Here is a 26,276-nt window from a genome sequence, read left to right as displayed (position 1 = left end):
ACCTCGGAATCTGGGTTCGAGTCTCGGTAACGACGCCAAAAACCTCCTGTGATTCTGGGCAAATCACTTAATCTCCCCGTGCCTAAAATGAATGTGTGTCCGTCCTAATGTAACGTAACTGGTGCTATGTAAAGCGCTCTGATACCTGATTCGGGTCTAGTTCGCGCTATATAAAACTCTGCAAAAAAAAAAAAAAAATACTGTCTGCTAGAATAGCCACAACAGACAGAACTGTGTGGCTTTGTGATAAATAAGCATATTAGTGATTGAAAAACTGGGACCTTGAAGACTAACATGAGTACTCATCCCAGCTATTAGCAATGTTTCTTGGGATTGCAATGTGCTACTGCTGATACATACGGATTGAATATCTTCTTTTTTGCACTATTGAGGATATAATAAGTGAGGACAGAAACATACAAACGGGTGCGTATGCGTGCTCACACAGTCACACTCATTATCTCACAATGGATGTCAGTGAATTTTCCAATTTAGTGATGTGGCATAACTTACCTCCTGTATCTAATCAAAACGCATTTGTATTTTATACACCTCTTCAGGTATTGATGATAACCCATATAAAGAAAGGAGTGATATTAATAACAACCTTGCTAATATTTATTTGGATTGAGACGGTGCAGTGGGATTTCACTGACATAGATATAAATAGTAATCGGTATGTAGGTAGCAGTAAGATTCTGCTTTTAGGTAAGTGTCATCTCTAATATATTCTTTCATTACTCACAGTGTAACATAGAGGCTCATGTGTTTAGTTTAAAGGAGAGCTCCCAACACCATACTGATGGTATATCTGCATTTGTGAATCATTGAGCAGTGGTGCCTTTAGAATACTCCCTTAGTTGCATTTCATGTAAGTTAGAGATTTGCACATTTATGCATATCTCTTGTTCCCCCGAGGGGACAAATGTAACAGCATACTAACAGGTCACCAAGGAGCTGAATCTGTAGGTCTGAAATGTAAAAACAGTTTCTTTCATTTGATTCAATTCATGGTGACGTGGGAATTTCTGGATACATTTATGTCCTCTTTCGCCTCATTTGTTCTCATATTTCTGGTTCTCTAAGGTCTCTACACATCAATGGCAACTTTGGAATGAGGTCGTTTCACGTGATATTTTTAAGTTTGAATCACTTTTTTTGGCGCTGGTCTTGGTTCAATCAATTCAATGTAAATTATATTTAATAGATGGGTTCTCTGAGATAGGTCATTTTAAATATTACAGATACCCCAACCACTCGCCTAAGTTTGTAAATGATGGTCCTAAGGTGGTTATAACGTGGCTAATACCACAGAAACATGCGTCGACTGCTCTGTGTATGCACCTTGCCCACAACACAGTCACAGAGACTTAAACATCTTTGTCCCTTGTTTGACCAGCACGTGTATGTATTTTTGGGTGGGTTGATAGGATGGATGTTACGGAAGAGAACAAGTGTGGATGCGAGAGGTTAGTATGTGGTGAATTGATGGGGGTTGATTGAGATAATTGTACTTTTTATGCAAAAATGTTCATGACATTTGACTATTTATAAAATGTATAATACATATGTCAAAAAAGGCAAAAGGAAAAAAATCAACAACAATGAAATAAATTGAATTAAAAAATAAAGGTTTTGATTAAGTGACGTTGTATTTATCATGTCTGAGTGTATATTAATAACTCATTGGAGCAGATCTAGCCCTAAAAGTGAAGAAATAGAGGTCAAGTGGGAGGTTCTGAAAGGTTGTTTTCTCCCAGACCTATAATTGAATTATTAGAGGGGGTTCCCTTCTTTAGGAGTCAGGCGGGGTCAATCCTTACCCAGGAATAAAGAAAGCTATTTTGTAGAGACGGGTTAATGATGCAGAGATTTAATGCTCAAGATTTAGAAAAGAAAAACGGGTACTAGGAGAAATGCCTAGAGCTTTATTCACCAGACTGAATGACTTGGGAATAAATGGCTAAAACTCTTTAGGTTTAGACCACCAGTTACTCAGTGTTTTGTAGAAGGTATTAGTAGGGAATGTAACTGGTAATGGTCTTTAAATAGTTTCCCTAGGACCCTTCATTTACCGGTTTGTTTATTGTTCTAGTGCAGCTGAGGCTGCGGGTCCGAATTAGTTCACCCCTCTGTAAGGGTGACGTAACAAGTTGTATCAGTTAGATTTGCTGGAGTGCCAGCTTTCATCCATCCAGATGGCTACCAATTGGGGGCTGGCCTTTGACGAGGCAGAAATTGAATCAATTCTCTGAAAATCCCAGCATGTTAGATACTATGCCAGCAGCGATTGTGAATAACGAAGATGGTTGGGCTAAGATTCTAGTCCTAAAGAAATGCCATTCACGCACCTGCATACATGGTATGACAATGGCAGAATACCTAAGGGGTAATTGTGCCCCTACAGGATTGATTGTCACTAACATGCCACGCCTTTTTCTAGATGACAAAGAATTTTTAAAAGATTGGTCATTGGTGGCATGGAGATGCACACAAGATTGGCTGGTCTTAATTATTAAGACAGCTAAGAAAGTGGCTGACAAAATCCTAGTAGAAATCCAACTCCTAGACGGCCAAATTAAAGCAACTATCTCCGGGAAACTGTTCACCAAAAGCCAAGATGAGAACGACAAAAATAACAAGGAATTTAAACACTCAATTATTTTTACAAAACTTGAAAAATTTCAAAAGGATCTGGCCAGATTCTCTTCAGAAAGGATTTATCCTTATACAAGTGACAGCTTTGTGCCTGTAGCTTATAATAAGAACGGAAGGAGAGGAGGATCGACGTTTGGAACATCTAGCTCAGATGATACATCCAGCGACTCAGATACATCAAGTACCAGCAATCGGATGACCAAAACCAGAGGAAGAGGCAATCGACGCGGATGGAGTGGCTATAATTACAATCAGCCACAATTCACAGCCTGGTGGCCTCCGAATCCGTGGACATCTGGAGGGCCACAATATCCGCCGCCGATGGGTATGTACGGTCCACAACAAATCCAGCCTGACCCAAATATGCAGCCTTTTTTTAGGGTTTGGCCGCGGCAGAGCAAGAGGAAGGAGGCGGTCCCAACAAGGGCAGGTCCATTGGAATCTACCGCCTCCTTCAATGGAATTGAGGAGTGGGAAGAATATCCCTCAAGAACAAGCGGGGTCGAGTTCGGGGGCATCCTCGTAATAAATCTCAGCTCGAGAACCATCACTGAAGATGAAGAAAGTGTTGAACAGAGGGCTTGGCTTTGTAGCAACATACACAGGCGATGCCTTTCTAACCCAAATTGAAATGGCCAAATTCTTCAGAAAAATTCGCCTACATTTCTTCTTTGAGAAGAATACCAGAATTATGGAGGAGATAGTCAATAATACAGGCCTAAAGAAACCCTCCACGTTTAACCCTCCAACAAACACTCCAGCAAAGGTGTTGACTTTTGAACAAGCTGTGGAAAGTGACATGAAGAGACTGTATCAACAGGAACACCGACCTTTCATGAATTTTCCAAGAAAAGAACAGGAGGCCTTGAGGAGTCTTACGAGTGATGAATGCCTCACTATAAAACCAGCGGATAAGGGCGGGGCAATTGTCCTGCTCGACACTACCACCTATCGAGAGGAATGTCTGAGACAGTTACAGAATACAAGTGCATATCGGGCATTGGCAGAGGATCCAACTGAGAGACTCACAAATACCATTGGACATATCATCGAAGAAGCACTTTCGGGGGGGGGGGGTTACCCAGCAGGAAGCACAGTATTTATGTACTACGAATCCAACTATGCCCTACTTTTATGTGCTTCCGAAGGTACATAAGAGTCAAAGACCCCCCACCCCCTCCAGGCTGTCCCATCATCTCTGGGATTGGTTCACTGCTTGAACCGCTCTCTACTTTTGTGGACATCTTTTTAAGACCAATGGTAAAAGAAATACCAACATATCTACAAGATACGAAAGATGTCCTTCGTATACTACCGGAAATAGAGTTCAATATCAACAGTGACCTACTAGTGTCATTTGACGTCGAATCTCTTTACACGTCGATACCGCAAGATGACACTGGCAGTGATAGAACATCTACTGACTAACAGTGATCTTGAAACGATCACGCCTGTGCATCTGATAATGGACCTTGCTAGCCTGGCCATGAAAGAAAACTTCTTTCGTTTTGAAGAAACCATTTTTCGTCAAACGTCCGGGACTAGCATGGGAAGTGTCTTTGCTCCCAGCTTAGCGAACTTGCCTGTTCATCAGTTCGAGCAAGACCATGTCCTGACACCGACCAATCCCTTCTTTGCTTCTTTACGCACATGGAAAAGATATATAGATGATATCCTTGTGGTATGGCGAGACACAACTGAGTAATTGCTTCAGTTCCACTAGTGGTTAAATACCAGGAACAACTGCCTACGATTTACAGTGGATCATCAGCACCAATTGGCCTTTCTCGACATCCTAATCACGGCCACCCCTACATGCCTGAGGTCTGAACTATATAAAAAGCCTATGTCACACAACTCCCTCTTCAGATACGACAGCTGCCATCCTAAGGCTCTCAAAGACAATCTACCGTATGGACAGTTCCTTAGGATTCACGTAACTGTTCCACACAAGAGTCCTTCCAAGAACACTCAGATGCATTAGCAAAACAACTGCGATCTAAGAGTTATCCTAAACAGCTGATTTGTCGTTCCTTGAAAAGAGCGGCCAACAACAACCGTGAGTCCCTCCTGGAACCTTCGATTCGTAAACAAAAGAATGAAAGGATTACGTGCGTGATCACCTTCAGCACTAAATCTAATGCGATACAGAAGATCATTAAAAAGCACTGGCCGATTTTGAATACAGGCTCTGATCAACTTTCACCACCACTCGTTGCCTTCAAAAGGGGACCTAATCTCCTCAGAGATAAGCCCGTACATACGAGACCCAAAACTAAAATTCAGAGAGCAGTAGGGACACTGTGGGGCCTGCTGGCTGTGGAAGGGCACCACCCTTGTGGTAACTGTGCAGCATGCCCTCAAACATCGAAATCCACAAGTCTGGAGATTGGAAGTAATCGCCCATGGGAACAAAGGCGTTTTACAAACTGTAATAGCCAAAACGTAATTTACCTCATCACTTGTCCCTGCCAATTAAAGTATGTAGGGATGACTACCAGGAAAGTCTCCGAACATAAGAGTACCATTCGGTGCAAAAAACAAGCCACACGCCTCACGAATCATTTTCTCGAGATCGGACATACGCACACCGACTTTACCTGGACTGTCATCGAGCAGCCCTTGATTCCAGAACATACAACAGACATCAGTAAATTTCTTTTCAGAAAAGAACAGAGATGGGTGTTCAAATTGAATACAGAAAAAGAAGGTCTGAATTAAGAGATACCGTGGATGTCACTCTAATTATACCATACCTTTATGCCCAAAAGTTGAATTTTCGGAGTGGGTTTCTCTGTGGCACCAATGACTGACTGTGGCACGGATTATAAATAGTTCCCTATCTATCACAGGTGATCTGAGGTCCTACTGTCACCAGCTATAGCTCTCTGTGGCGCTAGGACTCTGAATCGCCGTTTGGCACCAGCAGATTTAGATATAGGTTTATTAACTTCTTCCAGCATGTAGGTATGATTACAGTATGCCTTTGGTGACTAGACTAGATTCCGCTCACTTCCTACCATTTGGCAGAAGTAAATGAGAGGCCATTTATTCAGTAGAGATCTCTTGGTTTTGCTAATTAATCAATAATCGGACTGCTGATCTGTGCAAGTTTACAGAGATTAACAAAGTATAAGTTTACATTGCTATGAAAATAACCACCCAGTACTAAAATCGTGGCATAGATATCCGTTTTGCATAATTATTGTGATGTTAATCATGACTTGGTTGGTTATTCTCCATGAACTACATTGGATATCGTCCTGGAATTACTAACTCACGTACACCTAACTTAAGGCATCGCGTTGAGTTCCTTACTCATTTTGATAAAATGAGGAAATGTTACGAAGTGGGTAGGTGTGAACACCGAGCTTTGCGGACTACATTTCCCGGCACGTTCATCGAGTCACGTGATAGATTCCCGCAACATTGAGCAGAACAAGGAAGTGGAGAAAAACAGATGCGCCGACCCGCCCGGTACCTCCCCGAGACGGCCCAGAGGGACGCTCGGAGTACTGACGGGAAGGTAAGAGTAATCTATTTAAATTTAAAACTACTAGAGTCCTCACTCAGATGGGGGTATTAATAATATGAGCGGTCCATTATTATTAAACTTTTGGCTGTAACCGCTACGGACATGCTAGAAGCGCTGATAAGTATGACTCGCAGGGTCATTGTTTCCGATTAATTGTCCGCATATGTAGGAGTCAACTTTTGGTCTAAGAATCGGAGCTAGATGGCAATAGTGTCTTGAAGATGTGCGTAGGCGCAAGCTTTAATCCGAGACATCTATTTTTCACAAGACTGGGCACAGCCCAGGTCAGCAATGTGATGGGGTGGCGATGCAAATGTCTACCAGTGACTAGATGGGAATGTTTCTCTACTTTCGACATAGAATAGTTGAAAGGCACAGGTGACCGAATTGGGTCTACCGAACATAATTTCTAGAACATCCCGAGAGATCACGGGGTATCTATGCTAGACATCTTATCGAAGATACGAAGCTAAAGAACACAGTGGGCTGAATAAGACAGATGAGCCCAAATTAGTTAAAAAGAGCAGACAACCTGTCTGGTGGCCAGAGGAGATGAGGCTGTCCAGGAGGTTGAAAGGCCGGTGTTCGCGGCATGGTGATTCCTCCTCACGCACTCAAGTTCTAAAACAATGTCGTTCAGAGGCTACAGTTTATAAAATAACTAGTCTTGATCATTGTTGCTTGTTTCCAACAGAGCGGTGCTCTTGCTACATGAGCCGCAGCCAGGTGAGGCGCAGCCTCTACGTCCTACCAATTAGGTAAGTGGACGACAGCCTGATAAAAAGGCTGAGTACACTACTGTTGGGTACTATAGGTATACTAAATGATGAATGCATGTACCTACCACTAAACGTGAAGTGACTCTACAATTACCAATGTGTTTTTTTTCCCCTTTTTATGTGTTGTTGTGTTTGTCTGATGCACTGACTTGCTCTACCCGGACGCCATCTCCTTTAGAAAGGACGATTACTCTACAAAGACGTCCAGGTGATATCTTTAAGTTTCTTTAATTATTCAAACACAGTACTTTTATCACTATGCATTAGCGAAGTTATGATCCTGAAGAAAGCAGCGGACATCTTCTGAGGTCCATTAACTGCAGAAACATGTTCACCTTCTACATCAATATAGCAGATATTTGTTCAAAACTGCTATGATTCCGCACTGGTTTTTAGACTTGGAAATATGAGAGACACCTAATAAAGTTGCTTAGCTCTCCATTATCCAATTTTTATATTCCTTCACACATTTCACGCTCTCACTCACTTTTTCACGCACTGTCTTTTCAGTCACCTCCAACAGGTTACATCACCCATACTCCTAGTTGCATTGGGATATTCATATATATACACTGTGCAATTACAACTAATGCAAGTGTTTTCTCTTGGTGAAAGGATTCCCAAATGATGACAAGGGCGGAACCGAGAGAGGACTGATGGGTACTTTTTCAACTAAAGAAGTACCTTGCACTGGAGTTATCTACTCCTTTCACCACATTTTCACTCAAGATTAGGTCAGTGGTCAGACTCTCCTTCACTCTTTAGGTTTAGACCACCAGTTACTCAGTGTTTTGTATAAAAGTGAAGGGCCCGATTCACAAAAGTCTAAATTTATGACCTTTGGTATTCATAGAAAATCGCGTATAAATCCAATCTTTACGTCGCGCACCCGGGCGGGAAATCCAGCCCCTGGGCCGGATGATCATTTCCTCAATGCTAAACGCCTGTCCAAGTGCCTACCATCCGGCACCATGCTCCAGCGGAAACACTGCAGCCTAACAGCCAATCCCAGCCCTGCAGCAAATATGAAAGCAGACACAAATCTTCCAACATGTCACTCAATGTGTTAGTTGCTCTGCTCCTTGCCATGCAGCAAGAAGACTTGAAGAGGAGGAGAGTAGAGAGGATATTCAAACAAAGGATAAACCTATTTGGGATGTCCAGCTAAGATGTCAGGGCCAGATACCATTTCCCTCCAGACGTCATCTTGGAGATGGGATGCGAAGGGGAGCAGGAACTTGACTTGGACCTGATGCTCCCATCCCAGCATATCTCAAGATATTTTCTGCTCTCCATTTCTTTGCAACGGGGTCATTCCAAAGGGTCTCCAGTAACCTTGTGGGCATCTCTCAGGCAAGCCAGTTACAGTTCTTGCATCAGGTAATGAGCTGCATCCATTCAAGAGCCCACCTCCACATACGAATGCACCATACACTGGACAGGAGAAAGGGCAGCTACGGATTTCGATCTCATTTCTTGCTTCCCACGTGTGCTGGGTGCAATTGATTGTACCCATGTGGCCCTCCAGCCACCCCGCTGCATTGCACACACACTGCAACAGACACCAATGGCATTCCATCAATGTGCAGAGTGACTGTGTTGCCAGTGGCAGATTCATTGATATGCATGGTGTTTCCAGGCAGTACCCATGACAGCCTTATTTTACGCATGTCACCTCTTGCCCGGCAGACGGCTGCAGGAGAATTTGACATGTGGCTACTGGGTAAGTACCCTGAACTAAACATGAGGGATATGTGTAAATGAAACTTACGAATGCCACATTACATTAACAACCATTGTACTATAAGAATCGTTAAACCACTTACACAGTCTCAGACACTGCATGTACCAAGGTATAGATTATGCTAGTTTTAAATTTAAGAGGGAAATGTAACCTATTGCCCTACTTCCCTCAGGCGATGCTGGGTATACACTTTCCCCTAAACTCCTCATACCTTACAGACATCCAACCACTGTACCTCAGCGTAGGTACAATAGGGCACACATATGAACTCAAGCCATCATATAGCGCATTTCTGGTCTGTTGAAATCGTGATTCAGATGTCTTGACCATACAGGGGGGTGTGCTGATGTACACCCCTGAAGTCGAGTGAAAGATCATATTAGCCTGTTGTGTTTTGCACAACATAGCTTTAAGTCATGGCTTACACATACCTCTTGTACCTCAGCTAGCTCTGAATCCAGGGAACCAGGCCATTGCACATAACAAGAGGTCAGGGTATCCAAGTCTGATCAGCTGGTTGCCAATCTTAGCATGAGCAACCTGTTGTGTTATGGGCAAAATGTGATTTGCAGTCTGTTGTCAATGATGAAAGTTGGATAATTACGACGGTCCAAAAATTCCATTCTGATACTACTTTGCAAGCCATACTAACTATGTAAACCACAGCTGTTGACAGGAGTCAAAAGATTGACCGTGCATCAGGTCATGTGCCAATGTCAGCAATCAGTGTAGTGAAGGTCACAAAGGAATCTATTGACTCAGGAAAAGATGTATATGTTCTGAGAGACCTTCCATGACTTTTTGAGAATGGGTGTCTGAATCACAAAAAGGCCTAACTATAGCATTGAGTGTTTGCCCCCAACAGATTTGACTCCCCCCCCCCCCACCCCCGCACAAATGATGGGGCCCCCAAACGGGAGTGATGGTGTTCTGGGCAGTGGCGGCTGGTGGCATTTGAAAGTGGTGAGGCACGGCAAATTATTGCCGGCCTGCATGGCGGTAAGTGAGCGTAGCCAGTGAGCCCGTACAACCTCCAGGGCCCCGGGGACCGGGGAATTAGAATAAAGATGCACGATGCTGCGCATGGAAGATTCAAACTTGTGATGGCACGAGGCGCGTAGAACAGCGTTCATGCTCTACATGGAGCCAGACTCACTTTGCTCATTGGGATAAAACTCCGAGGCTGCCTGTCAGAGCATGACTTGGAGTTTACAGGCTTGGGATATGATGTGTGGCATGGAGAGCAGTTGTGTATGTGGTTCACATGTTGAACGTGCTTGAACCCAGAGCCCATGGCACACTAGGATATAACACCATGCCTTTGTTCCGATAGGCACCTTGTGCATTGCTTTCTTCAAAGGGGCACTTTGCAGCTATGTTGCATTCTGTGTTTGAGAATCCCAGTTGCTCTTTTTGTCAGGAGGTGGTCTATACAGGGTAGGGTGCCAACGCCGTGACCTCTTGGCGCCAGTGCAGTTCGAAGGGTAACTTTTGATGGTGCTGATTTCACATTGCAACCTGGTGGGCATGAGATGGTGCGTAAAAGCAGGCGGTGCCAGGGAGCGCGCGCCGAGCAGATAATCAGTTGAGTGTACTCATGCCTAGATGCTGCTCTGGAGGATTGATAACGCCTTACTGGCTAATTGGATTAGTCATCTCTGTGTGTAAGTTGTTTTACAACAACAGGAAGATAGTGGGTGCAAGACACACAACGAGTCCTGTCCAAACTAGGGAAAAGACCACAGATGAACATACCAATAATAAAAGAACAACTGGGATTACTAAACTCGACATACATGTTCAAAATGTTATCATACAAAACAGCCCCTTCTAAACACGACATTCGAATTGATTGGGAGATTTGAACCCATTCAACTTCAGGCTATCACAGTGTGATGCCCCATAATCCATTAAAAATCTGGGCGTCATGCAACCCATCTGACATCAACACGTTCTACAGCAGGTAACCACCCAGCAATCCAATCAGCATAAGACATTCTGGGACAAACATTCGATAACCTTAATTGGAATTAATTTCCGATCACATTCGGGACACTGAAAGTACGAAATAATGCACCCGTAGCATGTAATGTAAAGCACCTGAATGCTCATATAATTCAACACACAGCAATTCAGCACAACTCTTACCCGGTAAAATTTAGCACACAACACGTTCAACCCACAGCAAAACACGAAAACCATGATCAGCTAAATGTAACCGCAAACTCACTCCTGTTGAGGCCCTTCAATAATAAACTAAGCCATCGACTGTACCCCACTCTGTGCTACTCCTCGATCGCTGAAATTAAATTAACCCCATAAACCACCACAAAGAGCTCAGTCTCAGTGCATAAAATTCCTGCCATTAACTGTTCACACTATGCAGGGGCAATACTGACTGAACGCACCCCTTAACCTGGGCCTGTCGACTGCCTTGCTACCTCACTTATGTAGCTCTGGGTTGTTTGGAAAAGCCGGCTGCATTTCTTCACAGCAGAGAAATAGTTAACGTTTGCTTGCAATGTTTCTAGACACACCACTATGTGCGAAGACCGGGTTATGAGTGGTTAACTGGAAATAATGGCCTCTGCTATACACATATGCCGCCTTGGAATAAAAGAAATGCGTTGTTTCTCGTCTTATTGGACGGACTCATGTAGCACATTTCCCATGTTAGCTTGAATTACAGCGGTTTGTTTTGCAGCTTTCCTTAAGATTAATTAAATGCAAATGCAATTCGGCGAATCACAGCCAGGGCCTGCCAGGGCCCTTATTAATACCTTCACTTAAAAACCCCTGTGACAGTCGTTAATTTGCACAAAAAAAAGTGCTAACTGCTAGAGCAGCCATTTGCCTGCAAACAATTCGCGGATGACTGCCCAATTAGTTAAGTAACAGCACTCGGATGCTCCTCTCAGGCCCTGTGGCCCTTTCGCGAGGACACAATACACAAAAACTGTGAAATAAATCCTTAACCCCAACCTAATTCCATATAATTACATAAATAAAAAGGGTAATTTTAATTTACCTGACCGCCGTCCGTCAGCGCCGTATCCTGGGACCTTGGCGCCTTCACTGGAGCGGAAACCCCGCGCTCCGTTCTCAGCTAATCCTGGCGCTGCGCCAGGATTGACACATGGCATGGTTGCTTTCTGCCCGCCTGCCCATTAGGAGAACGAGGTTTCGCTCTTCTAATGGGCATGCGCAGGCACAAGTGCGCATGCATGGGCAAGGCTGAAAAATGTGCCTCCGTCCCCACTCATGCGCACCTGTGTGCTGCTGCCTGCCCCAGACAATGCCTTATGCCTGTCAGTCAACATGACACAGGACCGCCCACCCCCTTCAGACTCTGAAGGGAGTGGGTGGTCCTGCATCATGCTGACTGACAGGCATTGTCCCTCGGCGTTTTGAACTTAAGTAAACTAAGAGTTTACTTCAGTTCAGAGTACGCCGAGGGAGCTGCGGGTGCGGGGGCAACGTCCCAACGGACCAGCCGCCACTGAATCTGGGTAAATCTGGCACTGTGTGTCTGAGATACACAGCCCTGCTGCCCCAAAATTGACCGTAACAGAGAATTCATATTGAGCACTAAATATGGACTACACGTGCCATGATGCAATGGAGGGGAAAACTATCTGGGGTATGATATGCCAGCCCCCCTACCCCCCTTGTCCCAGCTCAAATATCATTTAATGGTCTGTTCTAGCTTGTTTTCAGGTCTATGATTTTCTCTTACATTGTTATTTGTTTGCTCCGCAAATCAGGATGGCAGAGGATTTGATTTGTAGATGAATCAGAATAAACACGAAATGGCTGTCAACAAATTCCTGGGATGTTTTTCTGTACCACTTCCTGTATGACATTTCCAGTATGAAAGAATGGGTCAATTTCTGCATCTTCTGGCACAAATGCGTGCCCTCTGTCTGCGGAGCGTAGGGCTCGTAGGTGGACCCTACGCTTCTCAACCGGTGAGTACGTATTCAGGCTGTAAGCGCAGAGAACGAACCGTAACCCATTCTTTCAAACAGATAATGACATACAGGAATTAGTTGATCACCATTTTGTGTACATTCAGAGTCCTCCTCTCAGATCAGATACTCTACCATCCTGCTGTTCAGTTCAACCTAATTACTCTCAAAATAACTAAGGTTTATGAGGAGAAAGCACCCCCTTTCACCGAAAGGGAATTCAACATTTTAGCTGGGCGGGGGTGTTTAACAAATATCCTCAGCTATATAGGTGGCCAGAGGACCAGCTGAGTAATGCAGCTCAGGCCACACTACGGGCCGACAATGGGGAGCGCTGCAGTGCAGTGGGCATATACGCCAAAAAAGGCTAGGGCATGCCGCAAGCGCTGGGAGGACCTAAAATGCTGGGCCCGGCACAAGCCCTAGAAGCTATTGGGGCCTATCTTCCCAGCACCATGTGTGCAGGAGAGTAGGGTCCGCTATCCTACGGTCACCCCAAATTTTTGCTTTTTGCTCCACTGGTTTCTGACCTAATGTAGCTGTGGGCCTGCTAATCAGACCCACAGCCTGCTATTCTCTCTCTAAATTAATGCCAATGCACTCTAGGTGCATTACCAATTGGAACTGGTTCATCTTATAGGCCCCTGTAACAGTGTACCCTAGGTACCCAGGGCATAGGTGTATCCAAGGCCTACCAGGGGCTGCAGCATGTATTGTGCCACCCCTGGCCTGGCCTAGCTATTTGACACAACTGGCTGATCACTCAGCTGGGGTAAGTTGGTGTAATCACCTCTTACTTAGGTATAGTATATCTATATCTAACATATATGGACACATGTTAACCTATGAGTCACTCCTATGGAAGACCTCGACAATCCTGGAGGCAGAGTGCTTGGTTTCATGTAAGATGGTGCTCTGGCATGAGCTGAGCCTGCCTGCAGCTTTCGTAACAACGTCCTTCAGCTGTTTCATGATATTGCCCTACCATATACTCTTAAGTGCATTATGAACCTCGCGGTTAAATGCTATCTTTGGTTTGGCTTTATCAAAACATGTCGAGTAAGGGGTCATTCGAATTGGAATACTACCCCCTCGCCAATTCTGGCAACGGGAGTAGCATTCCTCCCTTCTAGAGGGACACGACATGTACCTAACCTGAAACCCGGGTAAAGTTAAACACGAGGCTCAGCATCACAAAATGGATGCTGCCACCACAGACACAAGTCTGACCTACTGCTGCTGGGAGTCCTTCCAGCTTGGGAGGCTTGGACAAATGGTTTCCTGTCAGTGGAGGTGCTTGCACCACCCCAGACAGGATTTTGTGTAGTGGGTTAGGGAGGGCTGAATAGAATGAGACATTCCTGGGGCACACAAGGTGTCACTGTGCATATGCCAGTTCAAACCGGTGCTGGGGCTCTCCAGCCCCAGTGCGAAACTGGACAAAGGAAAGGGGGTGTAACCACCCCCCTTCCTGGTCCCACCCAGAGGAGGGACCTAGTAGATGATCCGGCCCCTAGATTTGGTTTAAGAGTAGGAGCTGTGTCCTAAGACTTCAGATCATCCTGAACTCGACTTGCAACTAAGAAAACTGGACTTCGACATTCTGCTGCACAGAAGACTGAAGAGCATCTCCCTTGTGGCCAAGGATTGACCACCCTGTGAATACAGGCACCATCCAGCAACTCGACGTCTGCTTTGCCGCCACCTCCCGCCGGAGCCCGAGCCCAGAGCCCAACAAGACCTGGATTCCCAGACATCTCTAAGCCTGATCCGCAGTCCCTGAAAAGAGGAGACCCGTGGAGGCATCGAGAGACGTGGGACCGGCCATCTTGAAAGACCCCCGAGAAGCAGACTGTGCAGCACCCGAGGCATCCTCAATGCTGTGCTTTGGGGTTTGAGAAGCCTCACCACCAAGCAGCATCTGCACCGAAGATCAGCCCACCAGCATCTCCACGATCTGCGTGGGGCCCTTTTGTATTTTGCCACTTGGCGCATCATCCCGGTTACTGGCCCGTTGGCTAGTGGCCATCTTGGTGACGAAAACTACAATCAACACCGCTGGTCTGATTGCTCCAGACTGGCCCTTGCTCCTGTAAAAAGGAGCAGCCCCTCTGACCTTGCTGATTAGAGTAAGAAGCTTGCATCTTTTCCTTCATGGCTTGCATTAGCCAAGGTCTGTTTGCTCTAATCAAGAAGCCGACACCGCCATCAGCTAGAGCCTTTAAGGGACAGCTCATGATCGACTCCTGGACGTCGCTGACCTCTTCGTGTCCACGTGGCTGCAGAGACAATCTTCACTTCTTCACCTGTTTGCACCAGACATCGCCTGGTTCCACGGTAGTCACTGGCTAGTGACTTTGAACATTGTCCCCTCTGCTTTCAGGTCTTCACTTCTTCAGATCCACCCTTGGATCCACCGGAACTCTTCTTGACTGGCCGCCTGCAGCATCATTATCTTCAGGCTCCATTGAACTACACGGCGAAACCCGACGCACTTTGAACCCTATGCACCCGCTTCCTGTGAGTGAGGTAACGCTGGCACTCAGGTGCTCCTGTTGAGAGAAACATCTCTAGTGTCTAGGTTTTAAGTTGTTAGGTTCTGGTCCATCCGGAAGGTTCCCTTTGCAGTAACTTTGTACTTTTTACTCACCCATTGAAAGTCTATGGGCGCCCGCGTGTAACTTCTAACACTGCACATGCACTCCGTGGGCCTCCTGGTCACTAACTCTTGTTAGCTCCTTGTAGTCCCAGCGATTCTGAAGGCCCTAGGCCTTACCACTGTTCGTATATCGGTTCTTATACCATTATTTTAGTATATGGTTTGAGTGGCCACCAGGGCCGATCCATATTGTGCAACTTTTGTATATTTAAACACTGTTTCGTTTTAACGCATTTGCTTCTGTGCTCATAAAGAGTATAGGGGGTACTTGTAGTAAATACATATATATATATTCACTGAAAAAACCATAGGTTATAGACCATATATAGTTAGGAATTAGCATTTAAAAAACCTTATTTTACTCACACAAAACCATTGAAATTCCATATATAGTTAGTTGCACTAACTATATATCGCGCACCCGCAATCCACTGCTGATGATGTCACATATTACATCATTCATGACATGGTCAGTGACATCACTGATGACATCACTGATGACATCTCAAATTACATCACTGATGACATCACTGATGACATCTCATTTGACATCATTCTTGTGCTAATACGATAAACCTCTTCAGACTCTAATATAACCTTAGATACACTCAGTGAATACATACACTCACACACTGTCACTCATCCATGGAGTTACTCACACACCTAGTCAGTCATGCAAAGAAACAATCTCACCTCCATTTCCTCAACTATACAGTTATACACACCTTACTTATTCAAACATATACTAACACATATTTACTCTCTTATACAATCCCTGATACAAGTTCACAATGATCCATACAGCCACTCACACATTCAGTGGCTCTCATGCACAGTTATTTATATATGCCAACTCTCACATGTACTGTGTTTTACATATGTACTTACTATGACATGTAGCATTGAGATATCCATTCACTCATCAATACACTCATGCACACAGTCAACCGCCCATGTAGCTGTTTCCACATGCACTCTTGAACTCATACACCTAGTGAATCAACTGCTCACACATCTATGCACAGAGTCACACACCTCCCAGCCACCGCCACACAAACTCAATCTCCCATACAAATACTTGGGCAACCAATCAATAACACATATAACCTCTCGTATAGCTAATGATCAACACATGCAGCAGTTTACATCACAACAGACATACTGATGCACACATTCAGACAGTTTAGTCACTAACCCATGCATTTAGTACGACACATTTATTCACTCACTCATACAGTCAGTCACGCACCTACTAAATCCTTCATCCAGACACTTATACATCCACTCATTCTTCAATATATCAAACATATTTAAACTTTACAGAAACACACAGTCACTGGATGATGTCATCAGTGATATCAGTGATGTCATTTGAGATGTCATTAGTGATGTCATCAGTGATGTCATTTGAGATGTTATCAGTGATGTCATCAGTGATGTCATTTGAGATGTCATCAGTGATGTCATCAGTGATGTCACTGACCATGTCATGAATGATGTAATATGTGACATCATCAGCAGTGGATTGCGGGTGCGCGATATATAGTTAGTGCAACTAACTATATATGGAATTTCAATGGTTTTGTGTGAGTAAAATAAGGTTTTTTAAATGCTAATTCCTAACTATATATGGTCTATAACCTATGGTTTTTTCAGTGAATTTTCGAGGTTTTTTTAAATGCTAATTCCTAACTATATATGGTCTCTAACCTATGGTTTTTTCAGTGTATATATATATATATATATATATAACATCTCTATGGCAAAATGAAACCCCTCATTTTGTTCCTTTGCAAATTAAATGTTTTAAGTGTTAACACTTTATTCCAATCAAGATGACTTCAGGTGTGCCATACTTTTGTCATAAGTAAGACTTAGCGCTCTAGTTGTTCTTTAGAACACTCTGGGACATTCTGTCACTGGGCTATAGTTGGGCTACATCTGGCTGATATTTGGGCTACATTTGGGCTCTTTTGTCTCTGGTGGCCATCTTTGGGCTACATTGGGCTACATTGGGCTACTTTGGGCTACATTGGGCTCCAACATATATATAGCCCAATGTAGCCCAATATATATTTTTCAAAGTTAATTTTCGTAAAAACCACTGAAGCATATATCTTGAGACATAGCAAAGGCACATCGGGCTACCAGTCCCTACAATTTTGCCAAGTTTTGTGGAAATCCATTCAGCCGTTCGAGCTAAAAGTGAGTCCAACCGCCCTAAGGAAAACTCAATGTTAAAAACACGTTTTGGGACCCCCTTTTTTTCTCGGCCCCCGCTTGACGAAACCCCCCCAAATTTTCAGGGGCTGCTCAGAAACAAAATGTGCCATTTTCCTGAAAATTTCAGCCAATTCCGTCGACAAACGCCAAAGTTATTAGACATAGAATTTTCAGAAATCCCATAGAGAAAAAATCCTAACTATATATACCTACTGGCTATCGCCAGTAGGTAATATATTCAATATATATATATATATATCTGTGTGGTGTCCTTTCATTTGGTATTCAAGGAGAGTGTACATGGTAAAACAGCTTGCTTCACATGCCTTTACAGAGTTCAGCCTAAGTCCGCTTTGTCCATGCTACCCCTAGGATAGCTGGTCTATAAGGTTGACTTACAACCAATCATCATAAGAGTTTGCATGGCATGGTACAAGGTGATCACTAGAACTAGTGAGCATCATTTACCAGGCCAACTTCTCACAATGTGCATCGTCCCCACCACTCGCTACTGTACAAGAGGTTCCTGCGTGCAACTTGGCTGACCCTCCAAGCTCAGCTGGAGAAGTATGAGCAGCAGAGACCTGGTAAGTGCAATATGTGTCTGAAAGTATGATGCGAGTGAAGACCGTGCTGTACCATCATGTGTCCCATGCCTCCATTTACCTATCCTGTGTCAATGTAGCAGTCATGAAGCAAAAGGCTCACTGTAGTACATAGACTATAGGGCAGAGTGCATTCTGGGAGTCGTAATTTTATTATGAGAACTGGGGAATTGCACCACACGTGCATTTTTACAGAAATTTGCACTGCCAGCACCACTAATAGTGAACCAAGGGCATCATAACTGATGTGTGCATTGGATGACAATGCTGCAGACACTGTCCAATGTGTGTTGAAGAGGCCAATGGGTATTGGATGCTATGACTTGCATTACATTCGGTGAGTTTGGGTTCTGATTAAGACAGATCATCATGTGCCATGGAGTCAAGACAGACCGAGATCCTTGCCTCACTCTTGAGTGTCTCCAATTTCGCCAAGTGTGTCCACAGACCCACGTCGTACCCTCAGCGGTTTATAAGCCATTTTTCAAGTCCAGGTAGCTGTAACAAGCCACTACTTTTCACCAGTGTACAGCACTACCAGATTAGTCTTCAAAGCCAATACGTGGCACTGGATTGTCAGCTTTTGTGAGGGAATCTCAAAAGGTTAGACGCACAACTTACAAAACCTAATAGCCCAGACCGGATATGGATGTGTGACCCCCCCAATCGCCATTTATGTGATCTCATACAATGATTCACAGCAGATAACCGGAATGGTTTTGGTGAATAAGCCTTACCTGCAGTTAGGACAAATGGAGAGCCATGACACCCGAAAGAACAAAGTAGTACATTGGCTTGCTAATAATTGTGACTTCCAGGTGGCAAGAGCTAATCAGATCCTCCTGACATGAAGAGTGGGATGGATTGACCCCTTAGGGAAGTGTCTCAACGGAGACTGTATTATCATTAATTTTTTTAAGCCAAGTTGGGCTAGAAATACCCTAGATCGAGCACCCCCTTTGTCTCAATTTGATTTGAACAGTACATTGCAACCACTTGGTTTTTTTCTATAGACACCGAAGGTCTACACAACATAGGGAAGATGACTAAAACCCTTCGAGTATGAATTCAGCTTTGTCAATTTACCCCCAACATGATTTACCAGTCTCAAATAGATAACAGGCTTTGAGCACCCTACAAGATAATGATTGACACAAGGGTATTAATCTTTCTAGCTCGGAGCCTCATTCTACTGGAGACTAGGTAGATGCCAAAGATGCGAGGCCCCGTCTGTAATTGACCTAACTCAGATTGAATATTGTCACCACAGAAACCTAGTATATATTTATAGAGGCCCTGTTCAGAAGTATAGATAAAGGAAGTAAGGGCGAGTATCCCCGAGTCAATCCAGGAAAATCATTAGAGATTAGTTATATTATCACAACCTGGAATGTTGCCGGCCTAAGGAGCAAACAGGATTCACCAGCATGGCAGGATTTTATTACTAGTGATCGATATAATGCGCATGCAAGAGACCTGTTGTACTGAACCGGTGTATTTAGAAGGGTTCACTTCATATTGGCTTCAGGCAGTGCCCTTGCCATCTGGTAGAGCCAAATGGGGGCTCTTGACCTTTATTTCGATTAAGTTATCTGCTATTATTGTTAAAATAACTTACTATAGGAGCACACTCCCAGATTTTGTGGTTACACTACAAAGACAGAAGGGATGTGGTCATGGTTAATTATAACAATAACGTGTTCGACTCAACCCACAGTAATATTGTATTAGAGTTAGATAATGGGCTTGATAAATTGTTCAGCATTAGCAAGACTAACACGGTTATTATATGGGTGGGGGATTTTAATATACAATCTTGTCCATTGTCGATGACCAACGGTCTATGGGAACATTCATAATGAGGACGATGAAAGCGTGAATTTCACTTTCAATGATTATGGAGGAGCTCCTAATTTGCTGATGGCTAAATATGACCTTGAATTGCTACAGTGCGCCCAGGATACCAATGGCTGTCTTATACCAACATTTATTGGCAGCAATACTGCTTCTATTATTCACCATATGCTAATTTCAGCTAGCAGTAGCCATTTGTGTTCTACTCCATGGTTTACTGAGCAGGTATTGAGTGACCAGAATTGTATTTTGATGTGGACTCGTCTGGGGCCTAAAAACTAACAAATAAAAGTTTCCATAACTAGTATTGCTCCTATTAGACCAAATGGGGGACACAAAATGGGCAGGTGTGGAACCAGCAAAAGTAGTATATGAAATTGTTACAAAATGTGATGTAGAGATTTCTTATTGTCTCAACAAGGATGTTAGTCCCTCCCTGCTGTGAGCCAATTTAAAAAAAATAATGTTGTAATTGAGGGGATACGGACTGCACCCTTCGGGGAAAAAAAGTAGACAACACAGAGGATGGTTTGATCATACCTGTACTAGTCACTAAGTCAACTTAAAAAAGCTTTAGGCAGTAATCCTATACATTTTGAAATATTTACTTAAGTTTTAATTATGAATTGGCTCTTAAGGCAAGGAGAAGCAAGCTCCAAGAGCTAGCGTGGGACAAGTTCTCCATGGCAGCGGATACAGCTAACACCAAGTTATTTTGGGAAACTGAACTCCGCATTTTTAAAGAGTGATTCATTCCCAGAGTAACTCTCGTTAATTGTAAAGAGTGGGTGAGAAATATTTGTAGTATTTTTAATCCATCTGTTCCTGATGTCTCTAGGACGCTAAGCTTAACAGGAAGTAGGTGGCCGGTGATGCCCTTAAATATTACAATCGACGAAGTTCAGGTCAGATTTATTGGATGTAGGGATGGTAAAGTACCATGCCCAGATGGATTCCCCATTGACGTTTACAAAGCGGAAATAGATCTATGGAGTCCTATTTTAACTAGAGCTTTTAACCTAGCAGTGACGGAGTATATACCACCGTCATGGGATCAATCTGTGATCAGTCCCACTTTTAAAAAAGGCATAAAATCCAAAGCTAAAAATTATCACCCTTTTCGCTTCCAGATTAATCAGTTAAAGTGATGAGCAGAATACTATTGGTGAGACTTGAAGATTGGGCCACTGAAAATGATATACTCTCTCACCAGTCCACTATGGTTTCAGAAAAGGACTGAGAACTATCGACCAATGTATCAACTTAGAACTCCTGATGGGCAAATACAAGCACTCTAAGCAGGGAATATTAGGTCTGTTTCGCAGATCAGCAGTGCGTTATATCTTGTTGACCATACTATATTGTGGCCAACCCTGCTTAACCTTGGGGCCCTTAAACAAATAATTGTTTTCCTCGCAAGGCTGTATGAAAAATGTTTGTGCAAGGTGCGATATGGACAGCGTCGTGAGTGCACACCACACTTGGAGGTCAAAAGAGGTATCCGCCAGGGCTGTGTCTTAGCACCATTACTTTTCTCTTTATTTATAGCTGAAGTTGACAAAGCCCTTCGGTCGGTACAGGTAGATGCTTCTCAAATTGCTAGCAGCCCCGTACCAGTCTTACTCTACGCAGATGATGCAGTGTTACTTTCAAGAACCCTAGTTGGCTTACAATGATTAATAAATCATTTTTGTCATTTTAATAATCGGAAATTACTAATTAATAAGGCCAAAACTTTTGTCATGGTCTGTGGGCAGAAAACAAAGAAATGTAGAACTTTCTATATAGAGAGTTCCCCAGTAGAATCTGTTAATACCTTTTGTTACCTGGGAATAACTTACTCAGGTCATGGGAATTTGATGCATGAACTCATTAATGTTCATGAAAAGATAATTCAGAGTGGCCACAGGATTTATAGATTTACAACAAAGCTAGGCAATTGTCGTATTAAGGATATGGTAGACGTAAAAGGCCATATGCATTGCCACAGCCCTTTATGGTGCAGGGGTGTGGCAATGTGTAACCAGATTCTACAACACAAAGAAAATGTTTTTAAAACGCCTTGTGTCTACACCCATCAGAGTCTACCACAATTATCCATCGTGAAGTAGGAATAAACTACCTATCGGATCAAATTGCTATGCAGCCTTTACTGCTATGAAGATCCATCTGGGCCAAAGAGGAGACTAAATTTACCCAAACCATCATTAAAGTTTGTCTACTCTTGGATAAAAGCTCACGTATCCACTTGCTTAAATATATCCATGATGTATTTAGTAATTTATTTAATTTCTCGATTCAGGGAGATCCAGATTGTATGACAACCATATTTAAACAGGATATCAAGGATACCTTTTTAGCTCATAAAATAGAGATTCCTATGAGAGTGGTAGGGAAGCAAACTGCCTTTGTTTTTTTATCAACAGATTAAGCTCAGTGCAGGATTTCAAGATTACCTGTCTTTAGTGACTGGGCCCTCACACCGCTTTGTCCTGACCCGTTTGAGACTAGGTATAGCACATCACCTAGTTACCTTCTCTACTATGAAAATGTGTCCTTCTACCCCATGCCACTGGAATGGGCTATCAAAACAAAGCACTATACACTTTATGCTTTTCTCCAAGTATTATTCATTTCTAAGACGTTTTTATCTGAAACCATTTGTTTTATAAAATTCAATGGGAGAACAACCCATGTTGCTATGAATTTATTGGTTGATCTTAATCAAGTAAAACAGGATGTTCCCTTGGGTGTGGATAGATGAAGTGAGCCAAAGGGTCAAGAGAAAATAATTACAAATTAAGTCAAGAATTCTTACAATTTATTGAGAATACAAAAAGTTTTTTTTTTAAACGAAGAGTGGACCAGAAGGATCCCACTCCACACAACTAAAACCATAAAGTTTTTACATTCAATATTGGCCAGCAAGATTGAAACACAAAAGACAGAAAGGACTGTAAGACATAGAATAATGCAATACTGATTGTATATTCGGACCCGTTTGTAAACACCTAAGCTATGTACACCATAATTTTGTCTATCAGCAAAAGATGTCGAGATCATGAATTATACTTGGTGTAGCGTCGACGCGTTTCGGTGGTATTTCAAAGTTCTATCCACCTTTATCAAGACAATGTTTTGATTTCTGTCAGGGTTCAGGGGTCGATATAGTTGCCCTGGGAGTCCGTGTTAGGAAGATATTTTCAGATTCTATGTTATTCGTGTAGAAATTGTTAAAACCGCAAAACAAGTTGAAGCTGCCTATAGAGTGCTCCTGCTAATATAAGCTTTTGCGCATGAAGTATGGGCTATCCAGAATTGTTATGCTCCATGTTGTTTTGCTTCTTTTCTTTCTAATTTTAAAACCAAGAGGCGCCGAAGTTTTGTCCTAGCAGTGTCAGCGTTAGTTTCGCTATTTATCTGCAAAGGACTGCTCGCTTCTCTGTTTATATATAGCCTTAAGGTAGCAGAACCAGAGGCATACACTTCATGTCCTCCTGTTTAGTGATTCTTTTCCTGGTGTATCACGTAGGACTGCCTGCTTCTCTGGTTCCACGAGAAAAATCTTAATCAAGGCAATAATACACAGCATTATGAGGACAGAGTATCTAAGAGCTAATGCAGCACCTCAAGGTTTAATAGTGAGGATTGAACCACTAAATTTCCAGGATGATAAAGCCTTTAAAAAAGACGTGTCTCTCATATCTTGGCACTTTACACGTTACTGGTTATTCCTCATAACCATGACAGCTACATGCCTATCACAAGAGAAGAAATGTGAAATCCAACAGATTGAGGTATGCCTAAAAACATACCAACGGTCAGTTCACTAAAGAGAGATTGGAGGAACTAAACAAAACCATGAAGGATTTTGTAATGTCACTGAAACAAAGCACATTTTACAAGCTTAAAATAGATACTGGTAAGTTCAGTCACAGAAAGGTCTACCCCAACATTAGAGAGGATTACATTACACCAGGAAAGAATTCAGAGATTAACACAGACAGTGAGGCCTCAGTTTCAGAGTCTAATAGTTCGGGCTCAAGCATGGATAATAAAGGCTCCCACAAAGGCAGACAGAACTACAGGAACGAATATCAGGCATTCCCAAAGAAGAACTTGGGGGCCCCCCATTAAGGTTCAACATACCCTGGACCTTTCTACTATGGCCTCCACATAATGTAGAACCCTTTCATACCTGGGGTGTCCAACCGCAGCTTACACCATCTATAAACCAGCATGCTCCTTTTTAAGGGGCGCGCCCAGGACGACAGAGGCTGGTCAAGGAAGGCACAAGTTCAATGGACAACAGAACAAGCCCAAGTGTCCACACGGTGTAGGATGACCAACAACCAAGCAGGCCAAAGCAACCGTCCAGCCTAGCAGTGAATTTAACCAACAAACCACTTACCATACCTCAAACCCAGATCTAGAGAAGGGCCTCAGTTTCATCCCATGAAAGATTGGACAAATTCAAACTGAGTTTTAAAATGAAAGAATTTCTGTGAAAACTCAATCTAAGTTTATTTTGTGGACAAACCAAGTGACACAGAAGGACAGGGAGATACTGGATTGATAATTAATCTATCTTCAACCCACCAACATCAGCATTTCCCATCAAAATGTTAGCTTTCGAAAAAGCAGTGATGAAAGAAATTGGAGAAATAAACACAAATTCAAAAAAGGTTTTCCACAATGCCACTAAGGAACAGAAGCAAACAATCAACGAACTTGCTTAAGACAAAGCCATAGTACCAAAACCGATGAGTTATGATGAGTGGTAACACCCACCCGATCGCGCACTGTTCACGTGGTGCTTCGCACCTTGTTTGTTTTAGTATATCTATCACCTATTCAAACAACTGCGTTTAACGTTGTTAACACATATTTTTATTCATAGTGTATAACCATATTTTATCATTGTGTTATTCATGATCTGCATAACAATTCATTTATACATTTTGTTTCACAGACAATCTTTGTGAGTATGATACATTTCAACATTGTACATTTTGATCATTACTCTTGTGAAGCCCAATGCATTTCGGCAACCGTGGTTGCCTTCATCAGGGGCAATTCTGCGGAAAAATAAAAATAAAACGTATTGTGAGTTTTTGTTGTGTGTTGTACATGGGGGTCTTTTCAGTTACTAAATTTCTTGAATGCCTACCTTTGCGCTTCAGCTTTGTGACGATATACCTTTGCGGATATCAATGCGTCTGGTGTATACTCTGCATGAATGAAAACGAAAACGAAAAATCCACAAAAACTACTTATCGGGTTCTAGGTGTAAGAAATTACAAAGAACCGAACAGGTTACGTACCTCGCTATCTGTGTGAGTGTTTTCTAACATCTGTATCCACAACGTACCTTGGCTTCTCTTATATTCTTGCTCTATAAAACAATGGATGCCACCTGATTAATGTCAAGTATTTAAATTATGACGATAACCATTAGAGAATGGGGTCGCTCACATACCTGAAACTGATTAACGCTCTCCTTCGACCAAAACTCCCGCTGCCCTATGCTGAATGCCGTGTTGTCTATGTTAATTAGATTAAATCTATTTGTGGCATTTCGCCGTATACAACATGAAATAGTGGATTAAAAGTGCTAAACATATTCCTGTGGCACTACGCCGTGAATTATAAGATATAGTGGTCTGAAGGCTTAATTCTCGAATTGGTTACCATCATGTCTTGAACGCTGGATATTAATCATGTGGCACACATTGCTTTGTAGAGTAAGAACATAAGTGAAGCCAAGGTACGTTTTAATAAGATGCGTTGAATACAGTTAACAATTTTGTGGCACCATGCAGTGCACATTAAAGCACATGCTCGTTTTGTTGTTTCAGAAAACACTCACACAGATAGCGAGGTACGTAACCTGTTCGGTTCTTTGTAATTTCTTACATCTAGAACCCGATAAGTAGTTTTAGTGGATTTTTCGTTTTCGTTTTCATTCATGCAGAGTATACACCAGACGCATTGATATCCGCAAAGGTATATCGTCACAAAGCTGAAGCGCAAAGGTAGGCATTCAAGAAATTTAGTAACTGAAAAGACCCCCATGTACAACACACAACAAAAACTCACAATACGTTTTATTTTTATTTTTCCGCAGAATTGCCCCTGATGAAGGCAACCACGGTTGCCGAAATGCATTGGGCTTCACAAGAGTAATGATCAAAATGTACAATGTTGAAATGTATCATACTCAAAAAGATTGTCTGTGAAACAAAATGTAT

Source organism: Lissotriton helveticus, chromosome 12 (genome assembly GCF_964261635.1).
Source record: "Lissotriton helveticus chromosome 12, aLisHel1.1, whole genome shotgun sequence".
NCBI classification, from domain to species: Eukaryota; Metazoa; Chordata; class Amphibia; order Caudata; family Salamandridae; genus Lissotriton; species Lissotriton helveticus.
Note: the sequence above shows the minus strand (reverse complement) of the source record.